The following is a 6,921-nucleotide window of genomic DNA, read 5'->3' as shown; positions in this document are numbered from 1 at the left end:
GAAAAGAAGAGGGCTACCCTGTCCCCTCCACCCCGTGTCACCACCGGGAGGTGCTGCTGTGGTTGCTGCTGCTGGTTAGAGTAGCAGCGTTCGCCTGAGAAGTACATGGTAGATTATAAGCAGACCACAGTCCAAGCTGTTGAGATGTGAGCGAGCTGTCCAGAGTGACACATTGCCCCAGGGTGCCCTTGTAAAAAGACAGGATTTGCACATCTCTCTCAGGGCTCAGAAACTTGCTGGCACATTAGAGCATTATTTTTGTTAAACCTTCTTAAGAATCCAGAGAAACTGCTAAGTGACCCCTGAAAAGATGATCTCATCTTAAGGCTTGCGCATTTAGAACAATGAATCAGAACAATGTCCTATGTTTTTGTAAATGATTCTTTGCAGACTCATGTGCCCTTGCTACAAGCCTGTATTGATGGAGACTTTAACTATTCCAAGTGGCTTTTGGAAAGTGGCTTTGACCCAAATATTCGTGACAACAGGGGCAGAACAGGCCTACTCCTGGCAGCAGCTTGCGGGAATGTAGAAATCTGCCAGTTATTGCATAAATTTGGTGCTGATCTTTTGGCCACAGATTATCAAGGAAACACAGCTCTTCACCTTTGTGGCCATGTGGATACCATTTAATTCTCAGTTTCCAATGGACTAAAAATTGACATTTGCAATCATCAAGGTGCTACTCCCTTAGTTCTAGCAAAACGCAGGGGAGGTGAATAAAGATGTTATCCGATTACTGGAATCTTTGGAAGAACAGGAGGTAAAAGGATTTAACAGAGGAACCCACTTGAAACTGGAGACCATGCAGACAGCTGAGAGTGAAAGTGCCATGGAAAGCCACTCTCTCCTCAATCCCAGCCTACAGTAAGGCAAAGGAGTCCCTTCCACCTTTTTTTTTTTTTTTTTTGAGACAGAGCCTCAAGCTGTCACCCTGGGTAGAGTGCTATGGCATCACAGCTCACAGCAACCTCCAACTCCTGGGCTCAAGCAATTCTCCTGCCTCCGCCTCCCAAGTAGCTGGGACTATAGGCGCCCGCCACAAAGTCCAGCTATTTTTTGGTTGCAGCCTTCATTGGTGTTTGGCGGGCCTGGGCTGGATTCGAACCCGCCAGCTCAGGTGTATGTGGCTGGCGCCTTAGCCACTTGAGCCACAGACGCCAAGCCCCCTTCCAGCTTTTGAACCACATGGCAGGAGTTTGTAGAGGATCTGGGCTTCTGGAAGGTCTTGCTCTTGATCTTTGTCATCACTTTGCTGTCTCTTGGTATTGCCTACTATGTGAGTGGGGTGCTGCCCTTCGTGAAAAACCAGCCTGAATTGGTGCATTAAAGGGGCTTATGGGAGATGAGGCAAATGCCCTTTCCTGGCTTTGTATTTGTTCTCAGCTTCCCAAAATTCTACTTAGTGCAAGACAGTGAGGGCTGTACATTTTTCTTTTTGCATTTTTACTTAACATAATCCTTTTACATAATGACATGTTCATTTGAACTAACTACACACTACAGTATATAATCAAGTAAACTGCATCCTAACACTACCTCTGACACAACCTGACTTAGGAAAATCTATACCTAACCTTGTTTGATAAAAGAAACGGAAATGAGTAGAAAATGGGGGATAAAGGAAGGGTCTAGGAAGTCCTTGCTCTCAAAACCTTACTTTAATATAGGACCAACTGAAGCATTAAAAAAAATGTATTTCATACATGATTAATTTTTGTGTTTTATTTTTATTTTTGCAAGAACCCCTCTTTTTTTTAAAATTTGCTTTCTCTAGGGATAGGAGAAAAGTTTAAAACTTGAAGTACATTTTTTCACATCTTATATAGCAAATTAGTATTGTTAGAATCTGTTTGGTTTATTTTAATATTTTTTCTTTTTTTTATTGTTAAATCATAGCTGTGTACATTAGCGTAATCGCCTGTACCCATTCTAAGATGCACCATAGATGTGGCCCCACCCATTACCCTCCCTCCACCAAAACTTTCCCCCTCCCTTCCCCTTCCTTGGACCTTTCCCCATAGTCTTGTGCTATAGTTGGGTTATAGCCTTCATGTGAAAGCTATAATTTAGCTTCACAGTAGGGGTGAGTACATTGGATACATTTTCTTCCATTCCTGAGATACTTTGCTAAGAAGAATATGTTCCAGCTCCATCCATGTAAACATGAAAGAGGTAAAGTCTCCATCTTTCTTTCAGGTTGCACAGTATTCCATGCTATACATGTACCACAATTTGCTAGTCCATTCGTGGGTCGATGCGCACTTAGGCTTCTTCCATGACTTAGCAATTATGAATTGGGCTGCAATAAACATTCTGGTACAGATGTCTTTGTTATATTGTGACTTTTGGTCTTCTGGGTATAAACCTAGTAAAGGAATTATAGGATCAAATGGCAGGTCTATTTTTAGGTCTCTAAGTATTCTCCAAACATCCTTCCAGAAGGAACGTATTAGTGGGCATTTCCACCAGCAGTGTAGAAGTGTGCCCTTTCCTCCACATCCACGCCAACATTTCTGGTTTTGGGATTTAGTTATGTGGGCTACTCTTACCGGCGTTAGGTGATGTCTCAAAGTAGTTTTGATTTGCATTTCTCTGATGATTAAGGATGATGAGCTTTTTTTCATGTGTTTCTAGATTGTGCGTCGGTCTTCTTCAGAGAAGTTTCTCTTCAAGTCCCTTGCCCACCCTGAGATGGGGTCACGTGTTCTTTTCTTGTTAATACATTTGAGTTCTCTGTGGATTCTGATTATTAGACCTTTATCGGAGGTATAACCTGCAAATATTTTCTCCCATTCTGAGGGCTCTCTGCTTGCTTTACTCACTATGTTCTTGGCTGTGCAGAAGCTTTTTAGTTTGATCAGGTCCCAGTAGTGTATTTTTGATACTGCTTCAATTGCCTGGGGAGTCCTCCTCATAAAATATTCACCCAGGCCGATTCCTTCAAGAGTTTTCCCGGCACTTTCTTCAAGTATTTTTATAGTTTCATGTCTTAAATTTAAGTCTTTTATCCAGTGAGAGTCTATCTTAGTTAATGGTGAAAGGTGTGTGTCCAGTTTCAATCTTCTACAGGTTGCCAGCCAGTTTACCCAGCACCATTTGTTAAATAGGGAATCTTTTCCTCACTGAATGTTTTTAATTGGCTTGTCAAAGATCAAATAACGGTAAGTAGCTGGATCCAACTCTTGGTTCTCTATTCTGTTCCAGACATCCACTTCTCCGCTTTTGTGCCAGTAACATGCTGTTTTGATCACTATGGATTTATAGTACAGTCTCAGGTCTGGTAGCGTGATTCCTCCTGCTTTGTTTTTATTGCTCAGTAATGTTTTGGCTATTCGAGGTTTTTTCTGATTCCATATAAAATGAAGTATTATTTTTTCAAGATCTTTAAAGTAGGACAATGGAGCTTTAATAGGAATTGCATTAAAATTATATATTGCTTTGGGCAGTATGAACATTTTAAGAATGTTGATTCTTCCCAGCCATGAGCATGGTATGTTTTTCCATCTGTTAATATCTTTGGCTATTTCTTTTCTTAGAGTTTCATAGTTCTCTTTGTAGAGATCTCTCACGTCCTTTGTTAGGTATACTCCCAAATATTTCATCTTCTTTGGCACTACCGTGAAAGGAATAGAGTCCTTGACTGTTTGTTCGGGTTGGTTATTGGTGGTATATATAAAGGCTACAGATTTATGGGTGTTGATTTTGTAGCCTGAGACATTGCTATATTCCTTGATCACTTCTAAAAGTTTTGTAGTAGAATCCCTAGTGTTTTCCAGATATACGATCATATCATCTGCGAAGAGTGAAAGTTTGATCTCTTCTGACCCTATCTGGATACCCTTAATCCCCTTTTCTTCCCTAATTGCAATGGCTAAAACTTCCATTACAATGTTAAAGAGCAATGGAGACAATGGGCAACCTTGCCTGGTTTCTGATCTAAGTGGAAATGATTTCAATTTAACTCCATTCAATACGATATTGGCTGTGGGTTTGCTGTAGATGGCCTCTATTAGTTTAAGAAATGTCCCTTCTTTACCAATTTTCTTAAGTGCTCTGATCATGAAGGGATGCTGGATATTATCAAAAGCTTTTTCTGCATCAATTGAAAGAATCATATGGTATTAAGTTTGTTTATGTGTTGAATTACATTTATAGATTTACGTATATTGAACCAGGCTTGAGACCCTGGGATAAATCCCACTTGGTCATGGTGTATAATTTTTTTGATGTGTTGTTGGATTCTGTTTATTAGGATCTTATTGAGTATTTTAGTATCTATATTCGTTAGTGATACTGGTCTATAATTTTCTTTTCTTGTTGGGTCTTTCCCTGGTTTGGGGATCAAAGTGATGTTTGCTTCGTAGAATGTGCTGGGTAATATTCCTTCTTTTTCTATATTTTGGAAGAGGTTTAGTAGCATAGGTACTAGTTCTTCTTTAAATGTTTTGTAGAATTCTAATGTAAAGCCATCTGGTCCTGGGCTTTTCTTTTTAGGGAGATTTTGTATAGTTGATGCTATTTCAGAACTTGATATAGGCCTGTTCAACATTTCCACTTTGTTCTGGCTAAGTCTTGGTAGGTGGCATGCTTCCAGGTATTCGTAGATTTCTTTCAGATTTTCATATTTGTGAGAGTACAGTTTCTTGTAGTATTCATTAAGGATTTTTTGAATTTCTGAGGGGTCTGTTGTTATTTCATCATTACCATTTCTGATTGATGAAATTAGACATTTTACTCTTTTTGTCCTGGTTAGGTTGGGCAAAGGTTCGTCTATTTTATTGATCTTTTCAAAAAACCAGCTTTTGGATTTATTGATCTGTTCTATAATTCTTTTGTTTTCAATTTCATTTAATTCTGCTCTGATTTTGGTTATTTCTTTTCTGCTGCTGCGTTTGGGGTTGAAGTACTCTTCTTTCTCCAATTGCTTGAGATGTTCCATTAAGTTGTTGACTTCCTCTCTTTCCGTTTTCTTGAGGAAGGCTTGCAGTGTTATAAATTTCTCTCTTAGGACTGCCTTTGCAGTATCCCAGAGCTTTTGGTAATTCGTGTCTTGATTGTTGTTTTGTTCCAAAAATATGGTGATTTCCTTCTTCATCTCATCTATAACCCATGTATCCTTCAGCAAAAGGTTGTTTAGCTTCCATGTTTTTGTATGGGTATGCAGGTTCCTGTTGTTATTTAGTTCAACTTTTATTCCATGATGGTCTGAGAAGATGCAAGGAATAATTTCTATTTTTTTAAATTTGCTGAGGTTAGATTTGTGGCCTAGGATGTGGTCAATTTTGGAGTATGTTCCGTGAGCTGATGAGAAGAATGTGTATTCAGTTTTTTGGGGATGAAATGTTCTGTAGATGTCTGTTAATGGTTGAGTTTAAATCTAAAATTTCTTTGCTTAGCTTCTTTTTGGAGGCTCTATCCAGGATTGCTAAAGGGGTGTTAAAATCTCCATCTACTATGGAAGTGGAGGGAATCGAGTTGCTCATGTCTGTTAGAGTTTCTCTTATAAATTGAGGTGCATTGTGGTTGGGTGCATAAATATTAATAATTGAGATCTCATCATATTGAGTATTACCTTTAACAAATATGAAGTGTCCATCCTTATCCTTAATTATTTTGGTTGGTTTAAAGCCTATTGGTCTGCGAACAGGATTGTAATGCCTGCTTTTTTCTGCTTTCCATTTGCCTGGAATATAGATGACCATCCCTTCACCTTGAGTCTATATCTGTCTTTTAATGTAAGATGCGATTCTTGGATGCAGCAGATATCTGGCCTGAGTTTTTGTATTATATTATGTCTTAGTTTGCTTGAGTTGCTGGAAGAAAATGCCATAAAGTGGGTACCTTTATGGCATAAATCCTTTGCTGTCTCTTTACATGGGAAGGAAGGAAAGGTCCTTCTGGGCCCTCTTTTATGTAGATACTAATCCAAATAATGAATGTTTTTCCTCCATGACCTAATAACATGTCATGGCTAATACAATTATCTTGGAGGCTAGGATTTCAACTTATGTATTTTATGGAAACACAATCAGAGTACAGCACATTATTAACAGAATACAAGTCAAAATTTATCTTACCATCTCAGTAGATGCAGAAAAAGTATTTTATATTTATTCATGATAAAATAAAACACTAAAAACTAGGAATAGAACTTCCTTAGTTTGGTAAAAAGTTTTCTATAAAAACCTATGTCAAATTATGGTGAAATAATGAAAGATTTCCTTTTGAGACTGGAAATGAAAGAAGCTTACTATCAGTACTTCTTTTCATCATCATACTAAAGATGGGGCCAGGCACCGTGGCTCACGTCTGTAATCCCTGCACTCTGGGAGTTCAAGACCATCCTGAGCAAGAGTGAGAACCCCATCTCTACTACAAAATAGAAAAAACCGGATGGTTCTAGCTCAGCGGTTCCTTTGCCTGTACAGTGAATTTTTTTTTTTTTTGAGACAGAGTCTCACCATGTCACCCTGGGTAGAGTGTCATGGCATCACAGCTCACAGCAACCTCAAACTCAAGCAATTCTCTTGCCTCAGCCTCCCAAGTAGCTGGGACTACAGGTGCCCACTGCAATGCCTGGCCATTATTTTATTTTATTTTTTTTTGCTGTAGTTGTTTAGCTGGCCCAGGTTGGGCTTGAACCCACCATTCTTGGTGTATGTGGCTGGCACCACAACCACTGTGCTATAGGTGCCGAGCCTGTACAGTACAACTTTGATTCACTAAAGGCGCAGGTTCTGCCGGTTTGAGCCCCGTGGGTGCTCCCCAGCCCTTTAAAAATAAATTAAAAAAAAGATAGAAGGGCGGCGCCTGTGGCTTAACGGAGTAGGGTGCCAGCCCCATACGCTGGAGGTGACAGGTTCAAACCTAGCCCCAGCCAAAAACTGCAAAAAATAAATAAATAAATAAATAAAATAG

The 6,921-nt window shown here is 39.4% G+C and overlaps 1 pseudogene; it reads left to right on the top strand.

Moving 5' to 3' along the window:
• The first annotated feature begins 357 nt into the window (after positions 1-357).
• Positions 358-1,330, top strand: LOC128572692 (ankyrin repeat domain-containing protein 46-like; annotated as a pseudogene).
• Positions 1,331-6,921: the final 5,591 nt, after the last annotated feature.

Source organism: Nycticebus coucang, chromosome 20, assembly GCF_027406575.1.
Source record: "Nycticebus coucang isolate mNycCou1 chromosome 20, mNycCou1.pri, whole genome shotgun sequence".
Taxonomy (NCBI): domain Eukaryota; kingdom Metazoa; phylum Chordata; class Mammalia; order Primates; family Lorisidae; genus Nycticebus; species Nycticebus coucang.
Note: the sequence above shows the minus strand (reverse complement) of the source record. Positions and strands in the feature narration are given on the sequence as shown.